The sequence below is a fragment of the Dendrobates tinctorius genome, unplaced genomic scaffold (genome assembly GCF_039654945.1).
Source record: "Dendrobates tinctorius isolate UK_male_01 unplaced genomic scaffold, ASM3965494v1 ptg000115l, whole genome shotgun sequence".
Lineage (NCBI taxonomy): Eukaryota > Metazoa > Chordata > Amphibia > Anura > Dendrobatidae > Dendrobates > Dendrobates tinctorius.
This window is the reverse complement of record NW_027361783.1, coordinates 16,640,698-16,661,389: the sequence shown is the minus strand read 5'-3', so window position 1 is coordinate 16,661,389 and position 20,692 is coordinate 16,640,698. Positions and strand designations below refer to the sequence as shown.

Genomic DNA, 20,692 nt, shown 5'->3' with positions numbered 1-20,692 from the left:
GACTGCCGGTGATCTGTACCGACTGTCCGGGGGTCTGTGAAGGGTGCGGGGGGCTGTGCCAGCCTGCCGGTGATCTGTACCGACTGTCCGGGGGTCTGAGCAGGCTGCGAGAGTCTGTACAGGATCCCATCGGGCGATGCCTGCTACCATGATGGTGATTGACACATTAGCCAATGATGGGACAGTAGTAGTCCCATCATCCGGCTAATGTGTTGAATGTACAAAATATATACTACATACATACTACATGCTACATACATACTACATATATACTACATGCAACATACATACATACTACATATATACCACATGCATGCAACATGCATACTACATATAGACTACATGCAACATACATACTACATATATACTACATGCATGCAACATACAACATATATACTACATGCATGCAACATGCATATATACAACATATATACTACATGCAACATACATACTACATATATACTACATGCATGTAACATACATATATACTACATATATACTACATGCATGCAACATACATACTACATATATACTACATGCATACTACATATATACCACATATATACTACATGCATGCAACATACATATATACTACATGCAACATGCATACCACATATATACTACATGCATGCAACATACATACATGCTACATATATGCCACATACATGCAACATGCATACTACATATATACCACATATATACTACATGCATGCAACATACATATATACTACATGCATGCAACATACATACATGCAACATGCATACTACATATATACTACATGCATACTACATATATACCACTTGCATGCAACATACATACATATATACTACTAGTGTTGAGCATTCCGATACTGCAAATATCGGGTATCGGCGATATTCGCTGTATCGGAATTCCGATACCGAATACCGATATTTTTTCAATATCCGAATCGGAAGTTCCCATAATGCAAAGAGCCACTGCTGTGGCTCTGATTGGCTGCCGAAATGACGTCATCATGATGCGCGGTCTGTGCGCATCATGATGCACCGTCAGTTCGGGCCTTCCGGGGGGTCTATGCCGACTGCCCGGGGGTCTGTGCCGACTGCCCAGGGCTCTGTACCGGCCTGCCAGGGGTCTGTGCCGACTGCCTGGGGGTCTGTGCCGACTGCCCGGGGGTCTGTGCGGACTGCCGGGGGCCTGTACCGGCCTGCCGGGGGGCTGTGCCGACCTGCCGGTGGTCTGTACCGACTGTCCGGGGGTCTGTGCAGGCTGCGGGGCTCTGTACCGGCCTGCTGGGGGGCTGTGCCAGCCTGCCAGTGGTCTGTACCGACTGTCTGGGGGTCTGAGCGGACTGCCGGGGGTCTGTACTGGCCTGCCGGGGGGCTGTGCCGGCCTGCCGGGGGGCTATGCCGACTGCCCGGGGTTCTGTACCGGCCTGCCGGGGGTCTGTGCCGACTGCCTGGGAACCGTACCGGCCTCCCGGGGGGCTGTGCCGGCCTGCCGGTGGTCTGTGCCGACTGCCCGGGGGTCTGAGCGGACTGCCAGGGGTCTGTACCGGCCTGCCGGGGTGCTATGTTCACTGTCCGGGGGACTGTGCGGGCTGCGGGGGTCTGTACCGGCCTGCTGGGGGGCTGTGCCAGCCTGCCGGTGGTCTGTACCGACTGTCCGGGGGTCTGAGCGGACTGCCGGGGGTCTGTACTGGCCTGCCGGGGGGCTGTGCCGGCCTGCCGGGGGGCTATGCCGACTGTCCGGGGGTCTGTGCAGGCTGCGGGGGTCTGTACCGGCCTGCCGAGGGGCTGTGCCGGCCTGCCGGTGGTCTGTACCGACTGTCCGGGGGTCTGAGCGGACTGCCGGGGGTCTCTACCGGCCTGCCGGGGGGCTGTGCCAGCCTACCGGTGGTCTGTACCGACTGACCGGGGGTCTGTGCAGGCTGTGGGGGTCTGTACCAGCCTGCCGGGGGGCTGTGTCAGCCTGCCGGTGGTCTATACCGACTGTCCAGGGGTCTGAGCAGGCTGCGGGGGTCTGTGCAGGATCGTCCAATGGGACTACAAGTCCCATCGGGCGATGCCTGCTACCATGACGGTGATTGACACATTAGCCAATGATGGGACAGTAGTAGTCCCATCATCCGGCTAATGTGTTGAATGTACAAAAAAAAAATACATACTACATATATACTACATGCTACATACATGCTACATACATACTACATATATACCACATGCATGCAACATGCATACTACATATACAGTGGGGAAAAAAAGTATTTAGTCAGTCAGCAATAGTGCAAGTTCCACCACTTAAAAAGATGAGAGGCGTCGGTAATTTACATCATAGGTAGACCTCAACTATGGGAGACAAACTGAGAAAAAAAAATCCAGAAAATCACATTGTCTGTTTTTTTTTCATTTTATTTGCATATTATGGTGGAAAATAAGTATTTGGTCAGAAACAAGCAATCAAGATTTCTGGCTCTCACAGACCTGTAACTTCTTCTTTAAGAGTCTCCTCTGTCCTCCACTCATTACCTGTAGTAATGGCACCTGTTTAAACTTGTTATCAGTATAAAAAGACACCTGTGCACACCCTCAAACAGTCTGATGCCAAACTCCACTATGGTGAAGACCAAAGAGCTGTCAAAGGACACCAGAAACAAAATTGTAGCCCTGCACCAGGCTGGGAAGACTGAATCTGCAATAGCCAACCAGCTTGGAGTGAAGAAATCAACTGTGGGAGCAATAATTAGAAAATGGAAGACATACAAGACCACTGATATCTCCCTCGATCTGGTGCTCCACGCAAAATCCCACCCCGTGGGGTCAGAATGATCACAAGAACGGTGAGCAAAAATCCCAGAACCACGCGGGGGGACCTAGTGAATGAACTGCAGAGAGCTGGGACCAATGTAACAAGGCCTACCATAAGTAACACACTACGCCACCATGGACTCAGATCCTGCAGTGCCAGACGTGTCCCACTGCTTAAGCCTGTACATGTCCGGGCCCGTCTGAAGTTTGCTAGAGAGCATTTGGATGATCCAGAGGAGTTTTGGGAGAATGTCCTATGGTCTGATGAAACCAAACTGGAACTGTTTGGTAGAAACACAACTTGTCGTGTTTGGAGGAAAAAGAATAATGAGTTGCATCCATCAAACACCATACCTACTGTAAAGCATGGTGGTGGAAACATCATGCTTTGGGGCTGTTTCTCTGCAAAGGGGCCAGGACGACTGATCCGGGTACATGAAAGAATGAATGGGGCCATGTATCGTGAGATTTTGAGTGCAAACCTCCTTCCATCAGCAAGGGCATTGAAGATGAAACGTGGCTGGGTCTTTCAACATGACAATGATCCAAAGCACACCGCCAGGGCAACGAAGGAGTGTCTTTGTAAGAAGCATTTCAAGGTCCTGGAGTGGCCTAGCCAGTCTCCAGATCTCAACCCTATAGAAAACCTTTGGAGGGAGTTGAAAGTCCGTGTTGCCAAGCGAAAAGCCAAAAACATCACTGCTCTAGAGGAGATCTGCATGGAGGAATGGGCCAACATACCAACAACAGTGTGTGGCAACCTTGTGAAGACTTACAGAAAACGTTTGACCTCTGTCATTGCCAACAAAGGATATATCACAAAGTATTGAGATGAAATTTTGTTTCTGACCAAATACTTATTTTCCACCATAATATGCAAATAAAATGAAAAAAAAAACAGACAATGTGATTTTCTGGATTTTTTTTTCTCAGTTTGTCTCCCATAGTTGAGGTCTACCTATGATGTAAATTACAGACGCCTCTCATCTTTTTAAGTGGTGGAACTTGCACTATTGCTGACTGACTAAATACTTTTTTTCCCCACTGTATACTGTACTACATGCAACATGCATACTACATATATACTACATGCATGCAACATACAACATATATACTACATGCATGCAATATGCATATATACAACATTTATACTACATGCAACATACATACTACATATATACTACATGCATGTAACATACATATATACTACATATATATTACATGCATACAACTTACATACTACATATATACTACATACATGCATACTACATATATACCACATATATACTACATGCATGCAACATACATATATACTACATACAACATGCATACTACATGCATGCAACATACATACATACTACATATATACCACATGCATGTAACATGCATACTACATATATACCACATGCATGCAACATACATACATACTACTAGTGTTGAGCATTTCGGGTATCGGCCGATATTCGCTGTATCGGAATTCTGATACCGAGTACCGATATTTCTTCAATATCGGATATCGGAATCGGAAGTTCCCATAATGCAAAGAGCCACTGCTGTGGCTCTGATTGACTGCCGAAATGACGTCATCATGATGCGTGGTCTGCGCGCATCATGATGCGCCGTCAGTTCGGGCCTTCCGGGGGGTCTATGCTGACTGCCCGGGGTTCTGTGCCGACTGCCCGGGGGTCTGTGCGGACTGCCGGGGGTCCGTACCGGCCTGCCGGTGGTCTGTGCCGGCCTGCCGGTGGTCTGTGCCGACTGCCCGGGGGTCTGTACCGGCCTCCCGGGGGGGTTGTGCCGGCCTGCCGGTGGTCTGTGCCGACTGCCCGGGGTCTGTGCCGACTGTCCGGGGGTCTGAGTGGACTGCCGGGGGTCACAGACCGCGCATCATGATGATGTCATTTCGGCAGCCAATCAGAGCCACAGCAGTGGCTCTTTGCATTATGGGAATTTCCAATTCCGATATCCGATATTGAAAAAATATCGGTACTCTGTATCGGAAATCTGATACAGCGAATATCGGCCGATACCCGATATTTGCAGTATCGGAATGCTCAACACTAGTAGTATGTATGTATGTTGCATGCATGTAGTATATATGTAGTATGCATGTTGCATGTAGTATATATGTATGTTGCATGCATGTAGTATATATGTAGTATGCATGTTGCATGCATGTAGTATGTATGTTGCATGCATGTAGTATGTATGTAGTAGGTATTTTTTCTTTTTTTTTTACATTCAACACATAGGCCGGATGATGGGACTACTACTGTCCCATCATTGGCTAATGTGTCAATCACCGTCATGGTAGCAGGCATCGCACGATGGGACTTGTAGTCCCATCGGACGATGCCTGCACAGACCCCCGCAGCCTGCACAGCCCCCCGGACAGTCGGCACAGCCCCCCGGCAGGCCGGAACAGACCCCCGGCAGTCTGCTCAGACCCCCGGACAGTCAATACAGCCCCCCGGCAGGCCGGCACAGCCCCCCGGCAGGCCGGCGCAGCCCCCCGGCAGGCCGGTGCAGACCCCCAGCAGTCCGCTCAGACCCCTGGACAGTCGGTACAGATCACCGGCAGGCCGGCACAGCCCCCCGGCAGGCCGGTACAGACCCCCGCAGCCCGCACAGACCCCCGGACAGTCGACATAGCCCCCCGGGAGGCCAGTACGGTCCCCCGGCAGTCCGCACAGACCCCCAGGCAGTCGGCACAGACCCCCGGCAGGCCGGTACAGAACCCCGGGCAGTCGGCATAGACCCCCCGGAAGGCCCGAACTGACGGCACATCATGATGCGCACAGACCGCGCATCATGATGACGTCATTTCGGCAGCCAATCAGAGCCACAGCAGTGGCTCTTTGCATTATGGGAATTTCCAATTCCGATATCCGATATTGAAGAAATATCGGTACTCTGTATCGGAAATCTGATACAGCGAATATCGGCCGATACCCGATATTTGCAGTATCGGAATGCTCAACACTAGTAGTATGTATGTATGTTGCATGCATGTGGTATATATATAGTATGCATGTAGTATATATGTAGTATGCATGTTGCATGTAGTATATATGCAGTATATATGTATGTTGCATGCATGTAGTATATATGTATGTTGCATGCATGTATTATATATGTGGTATATATGTAGTATGCATGTTGCATGCATGTGGTATATATGTAGTATGTATGTATGTTGCATGCATGTAGTATGTATGTAGCATGTAGTATGTATGTAGTATGTATTTTTTTTTTTTTACATTCAACACATAGGCCGGATGATGGGAGTACTACTGTCCCATCATTGGCTAATGTGTCAATCACCGTCATGGTAGCAGGCACAGCCCCCCGGCAGGCCGGTACAGACCCCCGCAGCCTGCACAGACCCCCGGACAGTCGGTACAGACCACCGGCAGGCCGGCACAGCCTCTCGGCAGGCCGGTACAGACCCCCGGCAGTCCGCACAGACCTCCGGACAGTCGGTACAGCCCCCCGGCACAGCCTCTCGGCAGGCCGGTACAGACCCCTTGGCAGTCCGCTCAGACCCCCGGACAGTCGGTACAGACTCCCGGGCAGTCGGCACAGACCCCTGGGCAGTCAGCACAGACCACCTGGAGGCCGGTACGGACCCCGGGCAGTCGGCACAGACCCCCGGCAGGCCAGTACAGAACCCTGGGCAGTCGGCATAGACCCCCCGGAAGGCCCGAACTGACGGTGCATCATGATGCGCACAGACCGAGCATCATGATGACATCATTTCGGCAGCCAATCAGAGCCACAGCAGTGGCTCTTTGCATTATGGAAACTTCCGATTCCGATATCCGATATTGAAAAAATATCGGTATTCGGTATCGGAATTCCGATACAGCGAATATCGGCCGATACCCGAAATTTGCAGTATCGGAATGCTCAACACTAGTAGTATGTATGTATGTTGCATGCATGTGGTATATATGTAGTATGCATGTAGTATATATGTAGTATGCATGTAGTATATATGTAGTATATATGTATGTTGCATGCATGTAGCATATATGTGGTATATATGTAGTATGCATGTTGCATGCATGTGGTATATATGTAGCATGTATGTGTGTTGCATGCATGTAGTATGAATGTTGCATGTAGTATATATGTATGTTGCATGCATGTAGTATGCATGTTGCATGCATGTAGTATGTATGTTGCATGCATGTAGTATATATGTGGTATATATGTAGTATGCATGTTGCATGCATGTGGTATATCTGTAGTATGCATGTTGCATGTAGTATATATGTAGTATGTATGTTGCATGCATGTAGTATATATGTGGTATATATGTAGTATGCATGTGGTATATATGTAGTATGTATGTATGTTGCATGCATGTAGTATGTATGTATGTATGTAGCATGTATGTAGTATGTATGTAGCATGTAGTATGTATGTAGTATGTATTTATTATTATTTTTTTTTTTACATTCAACACATAGGCCGGATGATGGGACTACTACTGTCCCATCATTGGCTAATGTGTCAATCACCGTCATTGTAGCAGGCATCGCCCGATGGGACTTGTAGTCCCATCGGACGATGCCTTCACAGACCCCCGCAGCCTGCACAGCCCCCCGGACAGTCGGCACAGCCCCCCGGCAGGACGGTACAGACCCCCGGCAGTCCGCTCAGACCCCCGGACAGTCGGCACAGCCCCTCGGCAGGCCGGTACAGACCCCCGCAGCCTGCACAGACCCCTGGACAGTCGGCACAGCCCCCCGGCAGGACGGTACAGACCCCCGGCAGTCTGCTCAGACCCCCGGACAGTCGGCACAGCCCCTCGGCAGGCCGGTACAGACCCCCGCAGCCTGCACAGACCCCCAGACTGTCGGCACAGCCCCCCGGCAGGCCGGTACAGACCCCCGGCAGGCCGCTCAGACCCCCGGACAGTCGGTACAGACCCCCGGTCAGTCGGCACAGACCACCGGGAGGCCGGTAGGGACGCCGGGCAGTCGGCACAGACCCCCGGCAGGCCGGTACAGAACCCCGGGCAGTCGGCATAGACCCCCCGGAAGGCCCGAACTGATGGCGCATCATGATGCGCACAGACCGCGCATCATGACGTCATTTCGGCAGCCAATCAGAATCACAGCAGTGGCTCTTTGCATTATGGGAACTTCCGATTCCGATATTGAAAAAATATCGGTACTCGGTATCGGAATTCCGATACAGCGAATATCGGCTGATACCCGATATTTGCAGTATCGGAATGCTGAACACTAATGCTGACCCTGCCTGTGACACCTAGTAATTATCTCAGCCTGTGAACCAGCTCCATACATCTGCTCCCGACTTGTGCCATACATGTACGGCTGATGTCACAAAGGAGTGTCATATTGTCGTACAACAGAGACTTTTTATCAATGTGATGTCTTGATAAAGTTTGCAAAACAATCATTAGTAGTTGTATATTCCACTTTTTCCCACAGAAAATCATGATTATCTGGGCTTAGCAGAGTAAAATAAGTTCCGAGACACCACAAACATTGGTCACTTAGGAAGATAAGTTTTTTTAATGTAAATCTAACCATTTCCTTGCTTCCAGAGAAAATATTTTCAATTGCTTTTTTTCTGAGCATAATGCATGACAAAGAAGAGAACAATCTTCTTGACACTATATAACATTTCTATTGCTCTATTCATCTAAAAGAATAGTGTTCTGTCTGAGCGCGAGAAGACACTTATTAGTTGGCAGTAGATGCTAAGCAGGTCTAATCTGAAACACTGTAAGTGTTTATATAAATCTGAAAACAGTCAGATTTATCATTTTTATGTGCACGCTATTCTCCTTTCTGAAAGTACATGCTTTCATTTGTGGCTTTAAAACATAAAGCTTGAGAAAAAGAAATGGTGCCGTTGTATCCATTCTAAATGTAGTCTTACTAGCCTGAATGCAAAATAGTAACAACTACTTTAAGACAGAATTCATTTAAGGGCAGTTTCACACGTCCAGATAATTCCGGTACCGGAAAAACCGGTACCGGAGCTATCCGTGTCCGTGTGTATACGAAGGTCAACCGTGTGACATCCGTGTTCTATCCGTATGTCCGTGTGTACCGTCCATGTGCTGTCCGTGTGCTGTCCGTGTGTCCGTGTCCGTGTTTTTGAAAAATTATTTTTAATGTTAACCCTTTGACTTTTAAAAACGCACACGGACAGCACACGGACAGCATCCGTGTGCGGTACATGTTTACATTGACTAGTATTGGTCCATGTGATCCGTGCTGTTGCACAAAAACGGACATGTCAGCATATTTTGCACACGGACACACGGTCCGTGAAAACACGCTGACATCTGCATAGACACATTCATGAGAATGTGTCTACGTGTGTGAGGCTAGTTTCACACTTGCTTTTTTTTGCAGCGCGTTTTTCCCGCAAAAAAACGCATTGAAAAAACGCATACAAAAGCATACAACTGCTGCGATTTTTTCAAGCATTTTTATGAGCATGCATGAAAAAAACGCAGCGTTTTTAAGCGTTTGTATGCGTTTTTAGTGCGTTTTTACCGCGTTTGCGTTTTTTTACAACATTTTTAGGTGGCCCCTCACACTACCCAAACCATGACTTTACTAACCCTAACCCTGACCCTAACCCTAACCCTCACCCTAACCCTGACCCTAACCCTAACCCTAACCCTGACCCTACCCCTTAACCAAATCATACTTAACCCTAACCCAAACCCTAAACCCTAACTAACCCTAACCCTGACCCTAACCCTAACCCTAACCCTGACCCTAACCCTAACCCTGACCCTAACCCTGACCCTAACCCTGACCCTAACCCTGACCCTAACCCTTAACAAAACCATACTTAACCCTAACTCTGACCCTAACCCTAACCCTTAACCAAACCATACTTAACCCTAATCCTGACCCTAACCCTGACCCTAACCCTAACCCTGACCCTAACCCTTAACAAAACCATACTTAACCCTAATCCTGACCCTAACCCTGACCCTAACCCTTAACAAAACCATACTTAACCCTAACCCTGACCCTAACCCTAACCCTGACCCTAACCCTAACCCTAACCCTGACCCTAACCCTGACCCTAACCCTTAACCAAACCATACTTAACCCTAATCCTGACCCTAACCCTGACCCTAATCCTTAACAAAACCATACTTAACCCTAACCCTGACCCTAACCCTAACCCTGACCCTAACCCTAACCCTGACCCTAACCCTAACCCTAACCCTGACCCTAACCCTTAACAAAACCATACTTAACCCTAATCCTGACCCTAACCCTGACCCTAACCCTTAACCAAACCATACTTAACCCTAACCCTGACCCAAAACCCAACCCTAACCCTGACCCTGACCCTAACCCTAAACCCCCTTAACTAACCCTAACTCTAACCCAAACCCCTAAATTCCATGGTTAAAAAAAAAAACGCATATGCAAAAAAACGCTTACATGAGCATGCCAGTGCGCACATATGCGCATCCATAGGCTATAATGGCCATTTTTAGCGCAAAACGTGCGCATATGTGCGCATGCGCTTTTTTGCAGGGCCAAAAAATGCAACATGCTGCGTCTGGAAAATCCAATCGCACACCCCAAAAAAACGCAGCGCATGAAAATCGCATACATGCGCTTACAAGCGCGCAGGTATGCGCACCCATGTTAAATATAGGGGAAAAAACGCATGCGCAGGTTAGCGTTTTTTTCCAGCGCTAAAAAACGCAAATGTGAAACCAGCCTCAGTGTCTCCAGTATGTGAGAAAACTGTCACTACATGTACCAGAGACACTGACGTGTGAAACTGCCCTAAAGGGAATCTACCATCAGGCTTTTGCTATCTAATGTGAGGGAAGCATAAGGTAGATGCAGAGATTCCACAAAGATATCACTGGGCTGTTTGCTGCAGTTTTCATAAAATCACTGTATTATCATCAGATTATCATTCAAGGACTAGTAAACATGCTGTCAGTAAGTCCTCCATATTCATGAGCTCTGTATAACCCGACCCACACCTTGGATTAGCACCTTTCTGCCTGTGCACAGTGTATGCAGAATACCTTCAATCAATGATATGGGCGGGGTTATTCACAGCTCAGCATTGAAAAAACTGATAGATCTGCATTAGATAAAACAGGAATTTTATCAAAAGTGCAGAAAGCAACTCAGTAACTGACACATCACTGGAATCAGTGACACATCACTGGAATCAGTGTCTCTATTCCTTTCTAATGCTGCTCTCAGATGGGAAGGCAAAAACCTGGTAACAAATTCTCTTAGACCGGGGTCACACTAGCGTATGGCATCCGATGAGAGAGCATTGGATGTGATATGCTAATGATCCTCAGCTGCTGCTCTGCTGCAAGTGGGAGCTGAGTGTCCTGCTACTGCACTCCGAGCCTCTCACACAGAGAGAATTGGAGCACAGCTGTGAGGAGGCAGAGAAAGTATTTTCTCCATCTCCTCCATTGCCGACTTCGGCGTTTATCACACCGCACTTGGATGATATCCGAGTGCTGTGCGTTGTGTCACTCACACCCATAGACTTATATGGGTGCGAGTGAGCAGAGACTCGGCCAAGTCTTGGTGCCAATCGCAGCATGTTCCGGTTGTTCTCATATGCCGATTCGGCATGAGAAAATCACAGATGTGATCTGCCCCATAGATTAACACTGGTCCGAGTGCGATGCAATGTGTTCTTGCTTTCTTGCATAGCACTCATCCGTATTCTACAGTAGTTTAATCCTGGCATTAAAGGGAACCTGTCACCCCCCCAGGCATTTTTAAGTAAAAGAGCCACCTTGTGCAGCACAAATGCTGCCTATTGTCAAGGTGGCTCTTTAATTTAGCGTCCCTTCCACCGCCGAAATAAGCGTTTTTAAAATTGGTGAGACATACCTGATATTTGACAGGGGGGCAGGACTTTCCCCCCTGGACACAGGTGCCTCACATGCATCAGTCATGTCCTGCTTTTGAATTTGGTGCCGCCTCCTCAGCGTTCATTTCTTTCCCTCGCACCTGCGCTGTAATATTCTGACATCACCACAGATCTTGCTGCACCGCTGCCCTGCTCTGCTCCGCCCCTATAGGTCACATGGTGCTGACGTCATCACAGGTCCTGCTGCACCACTGCTCTGCTGAGATCCGCCCCTACTGGTCACATGGTGCTGATGTCATCACAGGTCCTGCTGCACCACTGCTCTGGTGAGCTCCGCCCCTACTGGTCACATGGTGCTGACGTCATCACAGGTCCTGCTGCACCACTGAAAGAATATTACGGCGCAGGCACAAGAAAAAGAAATGAACGCTGAGGAGGCGGCGCCAAATTCAAAAGCAGGACATGACTGACGTATGTGAGGCGTCTGTGTCCAGGGGGGAAAGACCTGCCCCCCTGACAAACTTCAGGTATGTCTGACCAATTTTAAAAATGATTATTTTGGCGGTGGAAGGAACGCTAAATAAAAGAGCCACCTTGACAGAATGCACCATTAGTGCAAAACATGCAGCTGCAGGGTCTCGAGAATATTATCAGAGCACATGGCAAACATACAAGTACTTTTTAAACCAGTTTTCTCAGCTATATCAATAAATAAAATTGCGAAGTGCTTCTAAAATAAGTGTTACAAGTACGCCACTAGGTTCAGATAGGGGCGGGACAGGTCTCATGGCTTCTTTGGAACTCTGGGGGAACCGTTACTCAGGGTGACCATGTACTGCAGCTTCCTCAGGGACAAGATGGATCCACTTGCTCACACAGACACAATTGATAGAGTCCTCATGAATATGAACAGTATAGTTTAATATCACAGCACATTCAGTACAATTCAAGTCTCTTATGCACAGGCTTTATAAACAGTAGAGCTGCTTCTTAGAGGCACATTGACTAACAGTCTCTTTTGATAGCACAGTTCAGCACCGATCAAGACTCTTTGCAAAGGCACAGTAGTACACAGCATTATATCTAGTACATTGTAATGGAGGAGGGAGGGTTTGCTGAGGGAGATTATCCGATAACACAACTTCTTCCAGTCCTTATCTTCCTGCTCCTGATAGACTTTCTCAACTAGCAGTATAGGGGTAGCCCAGTTCCACTCTGTAATGGAATCCTGTGTCCCTATGGTGCACTTGCCTGAATGTTTTTGAGACAGATCACTGACACACACCACTCATCCCTTAGGCTGCTGCCAGAACAGTAAACAAGTTGCCCACAATCCCCCTGGGGCTCTGCTAACCACTCCCTGGTTCCGACTTTGTTAACCCCTCTAGTTGCTGGATGCTTTTGAAGCAACAGCAGTTAGCACTATTTCTGCTAGTCACATAAGTAACTTTTCACCTTTCTTATTAAAATTCTCTCCATTTGCAGGAGTTTTTAAAGGGATTATCCTTTTTTAGCAATCTTCTGCATGCTAGCTTTGCTTGCTGTTTCTGTTAACTATCTCTGCTGCTTGGCTGCAGTGCTGGCAGCAGGTCTGCACCCAAACAACAGTGAACTCTATGGATTGTGCCATTTACTTTCAAAGAGCTACAAAGCTCAGTCATTGTAAACTCCCCAAAAAATCAACTGGACTATAAGTTGGTTTGCATGCAAAATAGAAGCATGTTCACACTGGCCATTAAACAGACAAAATATGAGAGAGAAATTAAATGATTTGAATTAGCATATATCCTGCTGTAAGTAAATAAGTAAAAGCAATAGTGCATTTAAATAACATATGGTACTTTGCAAACACCATTTTGAAAAAAAGTAAAAGGGTATATTTTCATTCATTTCATTTTGTTTCTGTCTCATACTTTATCAGTTTAAGGGCATTTTCACACATGCTGATATTTCCAGTACCAGAGAAGAACAGTAGCAGAGATATCAGTGTCTGTATGTGTAACACTTATGGCATACGTGTGGCAACCATGTGCTGCCTGTGTGCCGCATCAGTACCACACGTACCGGCGTCTGGGAAGCAGCGGCATTGCTCGCACTGTTCCCCAGGTGCTGAAGACTCACGTCATTGTCCCATGCTTGTGCTGTGATCAGCGCTAGCAGGGGAGAATGTTAAGAACTGTTTTCAACTGATAGCAGCGATAGCAGGTGGACTACTACTACCATCAGCCTACACCTGCTGTCGCTAATCCAACACTGTTTTTTAAAATTACTTAAATAAATAATTTTAAAAAACCGGAATGGAATCCCCCCTCATATTTGACAACCAGCCTTGCTAAAGCAAGCAGTGTCGGGTAATAGCATGAACTGTACCGCTGATTTCAAGATGTCATTCATGTTTCATCAGTGAGCACGTGTGGGGGACGTTTTGCGGACCATACTGCTGTTAAAAAATTAACATATCAGTCTGTTTTGCCAACGGACACATAGTCCGTGAAAACACACTGACATATGCACAGAGTCTACATGTGTAAGTGTCTCCAGTACATGTGAAGACTGTCACCATAAATACCGGTCACACTGATGTCTGAAAGAGCATAAGTGTGAACATGCTCCTATGCTGCATGCATACCATTTTCTTGGCTTAGTTTCAGGTTTCTGCATTAGTGCAGGTAAGGGTGTGGCCTCCCTTCCTTTCAGCTGGATATTACATTTACCGCCCCCTGATGAAGGTGTTCCGAAACGAGCATTGGGGCGGACACAGGGACCCTTTGTTTGCTGTCTGCCAGTTGCCATTTGATTCAGGTAATTAAATTGTTCACATGAATATATATTTTTTACTATCACCTGGGTTGAATATCATCTAGCCTGCTACTGTTAGTTTACCATAGGTATTTTACCAGCTCTATTTGAGGCTCTTTATAATAGAGTGCAATGTATACCACTGCTATGCAACTATATGTAATATTCAGTGCAGTATTGGCTTCATGGGTCCTTGTGTCCCTATTTGCTGTTGTCTTTTATCTATTTTAATTATTTTTTGTGGCTGTTTAGCATGCTATGTTTGTACCTTGCCTTTCACTTCAATAAAGTAATTTCACATATGACCGTTAGTTGTATTTTGGATTCGTCCTCCCCCTTTTTTGTGCTTTGCATATTTTTACAACTGGTCATTTACAGTCCATGGGTGTACATGTGGGTGGGATATTATCTAAATTTATGACTGTGATTATATTAGATTCCCCTACATGATATATACACCGAGTTGTACTACCTTCGCTATATATTACATTTAGGGCAGAGTCAGATGGCCATATAACGTGTACGAGAAACGCATCACACTGAATGGACTGACCTGGCACCTCTCCTGACCTGAGCAAGACAGCGTGATGGATAACTATGCAGCTGTCAAGCTCAGGTCAGGAGAGCCGACAGCCAGTACAAGGTTTACAATGTGATTCTCGCACAACAAATACTGTAAGGCAATCTGACTCTGCCCTTATATAGCTTCCCATTTGCTATGTGTTCATATTCGGGACCCTGTTTTGCTCAGCTCTTATACATACTGACGTCACTATGTTGCATGGTAAGGTTTAAACCCCTTCAAGCCACAGCCCATTTTCATTTTCGAGTTTTGGTGTTTTGCTCCCCTGTTTCTCAGAGCCATAACTTTTTTTATATTTAAGTCAATGTGGCCAATGTGAGAGCTTGTTTTTTGAGGGATGAGTTGTACTTTTGAACAACTCCATTGGTTTTACCTTATCTTGTACTAGAAAACGCGAAAAAAATTCTAAATGTGGTGAAATTGCAAAAAAAGAGCAATTTCACAACTGTTTTTTTTTACCATGTTCACCAATTGCTAAAACTTACCTGCGATTATAATTCTCCTGGTCATTATGAGTTTGTAGATACCAAACATGTATAGGTTGTATTTTATTTAAGTGGTGAAAAAAAATCCAAAGTTTGTTTTTAAAAAAAATTGCGTAATTTTCCGGACCCGTAGCGTCGTCATTTTTCGTCATGTAAGGCTGGATGAGGACTTATTTTTTGCGTGCCGAGCTGATGTTTTAATTGATACCATTTTTGTGTAGATACGAACTTTTGATCGCTTGTTATTGCATTTTAATGCAATATTGCAGCAACCAAAAAAACGTAATTCTGGCATTTTGACTTTTTTTCCACTACAGCGTTTACCGATCAGATTGATTCTTTTTATATCTTGATATATCAGGTGACTCTGAAAGCGGTGATACCAAATATGTGTATTTTTTTAATTGTTTTATTTTGAATGGGGCGAATGGGGGGTGATTTGAACTTTTATATATTATTTATTTTTTTAATATTTTTAAAAACATATTTTTTTTACTTTACACTTGCTTCAATTAGTCTCCATGGGACACTAGAAGCTGCAATCGCCCGATCGCTTGTGCTACTTAGAACAGGATATCAGCCCTGCTCTATGTAGCAGAAAGTCTCACTTGCTATGAGCACCGACCACTGGGCAAAGCTCATAGGAATCCAGCAATGACAACCACAGTGGTGTGCTGCAGACCCCGGGTTGTCATACCAGCATATCAGTGACCCGCGATCATGTGACATTGGTGCTGATCGGCGGGATTAGTGACTCGCTTCTGGCGCGATCACATTAAATGCCACTGTCAGAGATTGACAGCGGCATTTAGCAGGTTGACAGCCGCAGGTGGATCACGATTCCACCAGCGACTGTTAGGGGCACAGGTCAGCTGTTCAAATCTGCTGACATGTTTCGGGAAAGATGTAGGTTCAGCACCGGAGCCCACATCAAAGGGAGAGACACAACATGCGCAGTACATGTATGGAGCATGACGTGAAGGGGTTAATACTGAGGTTAGGACCATTCCGATTTGCTCACACCTTGATGTTGGTGGGATAGCTTTTACTGGTTGTTTTTTTTTTTTTTAATCAAAAAACGTGTATACGAAGTACCCTGTGTAGTGATGCTAGGCTGCTATCCGAGTATTTTGGGAGTGGTCGAATAATATGTTAAGACATCCACCACACATGCAGAGATTGTCTAACAAACAGGCAATCCCCACATGTGTTGTGGCTGCCAAACAGCCGTGAATCATGCAGCAGCAGGGATTTGAACATATTATCCGAGCACGCCCAAGAAACTTGGATAACACCCAAGCATGCTCAGATAACATGTTATTCGAGCACGATTGCTCATCACTAACCCTTTATTTAAATGCACTATTGTTTTTACTTACTTACAGAAGGGTATATGTTTATTCAGTGCATTTTGCTTCTGTCTCATGGTTAAACTCAGTGATTAACTGTAGCACTGTCGACGTGACGTCACTGCTGAGGCCACACAAAAAGGATCGGGCAGCAAAACATAGCATTGTTTTTTAAACCTAACTGAGCTAATGGCAGAAGAGTATATATACCCTTCTATTTTTATTGTTTACTGCTTGTTTTCTAAGTTATTAGACATGTTTGCAGTTTGTTAGGGGCGGTCAGTCTCCAAGACAAGGAAAGCAGCGCTCGCAAGTTCTTTGCAATAGGCATCATTCAGACGTCTGTGTTTCACATATGTATTACATTTGTTTATTTTTTATGGATGGAACAAGTACACATTATGGATTATGGTGCTGTTAACATGTCCGCTGTTTCTGGCAGCATGGATACAAAGTGCCAATACAAGTCTGTGGGTCCCTGAAAATCACATACACCCACACTACAATACATGTACATCAGTGTACAGTCCGAGTGCTGTCAGTGATTAACAATGCAAAGGATAGAAGAAGCTTTGTACTTTATTTATTTATCCACGCATTAAAAACACTGATGAAATGTCGATGACACTGACTAAACCCTGATGACACCCATACCATTTTCTTGCATACTTGAATAACACTGACGTCTGAATGAGGCCTTACAGCTTGCAAACATTGCTCTGAAGCTAGCTGGATTCATCCGTAAATATCTAGAGGAGACTAACTGCACATTGTAAGGGCTAGAGGGAAGACCTACTGTCTTCTGCCTTTTTGGTGCATCAGTGGTTGCTAAGGCCTGGATCACACTTCCGTTTTTGTAAATCCGTCAAAATCCGTTGGTTTCCGTTAAAAAAACGGATCCGCCATTTTTTTTGGAGGATCCGTTTTTAGTCCCATAGACTTCCATTAGCGGCTACCGCGGATCCGTCAAAAAAACGGATCTGTTTTTTCACACTCTGACGAATGCAAAAAAATGGATGTGTAAAACAGGCCTAAGCCAGTCAGTAGTTGTGGCTCCGTTGGTGTCAAACCCTAAAGTTTCTGTGTAGTAAATGCAACAGGCATCTTACGAAAAAATGATGTGCCCCTGTACATTTTTCTTATTTACAAATTGCCAATGACAAATAGACCCTAACTAAAGATTCTGTGATTACTAAAAAGTTCCTTTTTTTAAAAAAATGAATATACTAATATAAGTGAATTTATAAAACCACAAGGTTTATATTTGTCACTGTATGGATGTCTATTGGTCTTGAGAAGTAATGAGGGGGATCAATATACCTATCATTGTATAGATCCATAAATGTTTTGTACACCACAGTCCTTTATTCAAGATCCTCAACTGCTGGATGTATGTATTTTTAATTATATCCATTTCATAGTATGAGATTAATAGAATTTATACTTATAATCTATTTATTATAATATATTGTTGTTGATCTTTTTCTCAACAGTAGGTTTAAGATTCGTTGTGGAATTATTAGTTTGATATTCCCTCCTAAAAATTAGTTTTGCCCTAATGTAGATCTCAAACCTATAAATTCATTCCTATATCTCCTGCATTGTGTGGCCGCGGACCATCACTGACTGCCTATTAGGACCAGTGCATATCTTGCTATTTAAAGCATACTGTATAACCAGCTGCCTCCCTAACATGTTTCACCATTACTGTTGTCTTCAGGGGAATGGTCCCACAATGGCTTCTGAATGGAACTCTCCAGCTTATATAATGTAGGTTTGTGATGTCATTCAGGTCAACCACTAGATGGTTTTAATAGTTTGACTAATCTTGAGAGATCTTTTAACAGTAGAAAGGCTATATCTGATTGGTATTCAAATCTATCCATCCTCATGTTTTAGCCTATCAGGATATTATGTTGTAAGGTGAACTTACATATCCAATCAGAATTTCCTTCCAGGTAAAATTAACAGCATCTGTCCAATGTGATCAGTTGGCACCATTTAAAGACCTGTCATATTCTCATGACTTGTGAATTCACCCATTTCTTTTCAGGACCTATAAAAGGGGTGGTTCTACAGGTCACCTGACCTATATCGGCCATGTGATCAATTGTTTTAGATGAGAGGACTTGCCACATATGTGCAGAAGGAATTCCACAGTTATTTTAGGACCTGCGGATACAAAGGTCCTTCAGGTCACATAATTGGGACAACATTTTTATACATTTTTCTTCAATGAAATGACAAATACAATTACTAGTGATAAATTGTGTCAATATAAAAATGTGAATGAATTGTGTAGCTGCAATGTGTGATCACAGCCGTAATGCATGCAAACCTGCTGCAGCTGACCATGCACATTTGATTCCTCAGACAGTGACTTGGCTCTAAGTGGAACAAAGGTTCTGCCGAGGCTGTATCTCCATTTTCAGATAATGTACAGTGATCACCATCATGGTACGTGCCCATGATCAGGAACTGCTGCGGGCTTGAAGCAGCAGTGGGTCTCCTATACTAGTAAAGCATATGCACTAGGTGCAAGGGATGCCAAAAATCAGAAGGAGGCACTCCAATACCTCTTTGAAGAGACAAAGTGGAGTGCCTCAGTAAACATTTTCTTGCAATTATTAAAAAGTGGGTATCCTAGACTGGTAATGAAGTGCATGGGCTGAAAACTCCTGGACTGTATACACATATATCAAAGAATCATAGAGATAGGCCTTTCAAAATTCTTAAAGCATGCATCATAGCTATGGCCGACTTGAAGAAATGGGCTCACACACAGCGTACTTTCACAAGTAGCTCAGGCAGATCTGGGTAGATTTTAATAAACCGCTGAACCACTAAGTTGAGCACATGGTCCAGGCATGGTAGGTGTGTGAGGTTGCCAAGCTTCAGTGCCACCACAAGATTATGACCATTGTCAGACATGACCATGCCTGGTTGTAGGTTCAGGGGTGTCAGCCACAGATCAGTCTGGTCTGTTAGACTTTTCAACAACTCTGCAGCGGTGTGTGATTTGTTACCTGAGGAGATTAACTTCTGCAGAGCCTGTTAAGGGGCAGTGTTCCAGTGATTCCAGCTTGCAACTGATGTTGACTTTTTAGTTGGAGGTTGAGGAGGAGGAGGTGCAGGAACTGCTGTAGAAAGTGGAGGAAACCCTGATTGAACCAGGGCTCACAATCTTTGGTTGCACGTGTTTTGTCCCAAAGGCCATCTGGATCCACAATGTTCACTCAGTGAGCCATCAGGGAATTTTATCATTCCTTGCCACAAGCACTTATCCACGTGTCTGTGGTTAAGTGGACCTTCCCAGTAACAGCATTGGTCATGGTACGTCTGATGTCATTGCACACTTGCTTGAGGACAGCACACTAGGAGAAATAGTGGTGACTGGGCACTGAGTGTTAGTGGGTGGCTGTGTATTTATGCTTGTGTTCCATGTGCTTGGTTAGGTACAACTGAACGCTGCATTGGGACAAGGACGTGGAAGTAGTTGCTGTTGGTGGTTGCAAGTGTGAGACGACAGATGCAGGATGGGAGGCATCTTTGCCTTCATCATGGATAGGAGATTGGTATCCATGTAGAACAGAGGAAGAGGCTGTGGTGTCACCTGCAGACACTGTTTCCGGACCCTGCCATTCAGTCCAACTAATCAGGTGATTTGCTGTCATGTGTCAAAGCATTCTGGTGATGGTCAGGATGGTAGTTGTGCTTTTTCTGCTAATGCTGGCATGGCAGATGTTGCAAATGGCCTTTTTAGGGTTAACTGTATTGTTTTTAAAAAAATCGTCAGACTCAGGAATACC

General features: G+C 45.5%; 1 long non-coding RNA gene across 1 annotated transcript in view; it reads left to right on the top strand.

The window, feature by feature from the left end:
• The first annotated feature begins 14,289 nt into the window (after positions 1–14,289).
• LOC141101185 (uncharacterized) overlaps positions 14,290–20,692 on the top strand; it is a 221,035-nt gene continuing 214,632 nt past the window's right edge. Inside the window, exon 1 of the long non-coding RNA XR_012234905.1 lies at positions 14,290–14,469. This is a non-coding gene — a long non-coding RNA (uncharacterized lncRNA). The remainder of the gene's footprint in view (positions 14,470–20,692) is intronic.